We start from the raw sequence: 1792 nt of genomic DNA on the forward strand, positions 1-1792 counted from the left end.
AAAATTAAAATTCGAAAATTTTTTCTAAAGCCTCCAGGGGACTTCGTTTTCGCACGAAAAAATTTTATGTGCCCTTATTGCATCCGGACCCACAATTTGAGATGAGTAAATTGAAATTAAATATTTAAAAGTAAACATTTTGAAATTGAATTGTTTGAGATAGAAAGCTTTAAATCGTTAACGATTTTTTTAACAAAAGAGAATTCACAATCACCAAATTACTGTTGTCGATGCATTGAACTTAAGTTTTAAAAAGTCTTTGCACAAAGATCGAGCGCGAAGTGCGAGATAACCATAATTACCGAGCTAATTCAATATGTATTCCATATGATATTTTTCAATATGATATATGAATATGACATATTCAATATGATCATTCAATATGTATACAAATTTAATACATTTATTTTCAAGACATTGATAAAATAAAAGCAACAAAAAATCAATGAAAAAGAAAACTCAAATAGGGGACCTAAATCACATCTGATTTTCAATTTTTGGCTGGAGAATCTGTAGATTAAAAAGGTACAACTTAGGTTATAGTCTGCGTATTCAGTTTCGAAAACAGTTTATTTTTCCTAATAAAATGAATCAATCTGATACATAACAGTCAAGGGTAGAGCAAATAGTTATGCGGTAAAATAAAAATGATGACAAATATTAATTCGGAAGAGTAATTATAAGTTATGGCATATGGCGATTCAGTAAAATAAAAATGACGTAAAATAGTAGTTTGGAAGAATAAAAATGATTTAAAATGGTTATGCGGTAAGATAATATTATGTTAAATAATGTTTTGGCAACGAAAAAATTATGTAAAATAGTATTTTGGAAGAATAATAATGATGTGAATTGTAGACTGGGAAAAATAAAAATGATGGAAAACAATATTTCTCAAAAATAAAAATATATGCAGAATGGCGATCCAGTGAAATAAACATGATTTAAAATAATAATAAATTTGTAGAATATTGATGTGCATCCTATATTTATATTTACAAAGTAACACATCATTTTTTCTGATTTAAGTAATAACAAAAAAATAGTTCTCCAAAAAAAGTCATTAATGAAATAGAAAGTCCAAACAGGATTATGCTCAAGAGTAGGAATAGTAACTCCTTCGTGTCATTTGTTTCCACTGTGAATGTTTTCGTGGAGGCTTGTACGGTATCAGGAATAATATTAATTTTATTCATTACTCCATTTTCCAAAAGACTTTGAAGGACTTGGTCGAAACGTTCAACATAAGGCGATTCAGGTTCCATCATCCACAAATATGCCCCATAAAGTATTGGATCCTCCATTATTTTGACATTCATCTTTTTTTCTCCACAGTTCCGCAAATGGAAAAGTACCTTAGGCTTGCTCGCGATGCAGGTTACATTTTTTCCTTTGATTGCGTCAATCAGACAGTTGTTTAGCGAATAATTATCGACAGTATAATGTGAAGATTTTTTTCTCCATTCTTGCAAATTCCTAATAGCAGTCATGCTCGTCTGTGTGTAAGCGTCAGAATAAAAGAATGGCGTAAAGTTTGACTTGACCAAATCCTCCACAGTATCCATTTTCAGTTCAAAATGTGTAGTGAGACGAATTCTTGACAAAGCTGTGAACAGGTAGCTTGAGTATATTACATGTGTAATAAGAATGCTACCAAAAATGATTCTGTCCTTAATCTTTCGAGGTACCATCAACGTCGACATTCCCAGCAGAATTTGAAAAATGTGGAGTGGTCGCCAAAATATCTTTTGGAATTTGCAGGTTTCAGGTATCATTTGAATTGATATGATCA

This window comes from Belonocnema kinseyi, chromosome 6 (assembly GCF_010883055.1).
Source record: "Belonocnema kinseyi isolate 2016_QV_RU_SX_M_011 chromosome 6, B_treatae_v1, whole genome shotgun sequence".
Classification (NCBI taxonomy): domain Eukaryota; kingdom Metazoa; phylum Arthropoda; class Insecta; order Hymenoptera; family Cynipidae; genus Belonocnema; species Belonocnema kinseyi.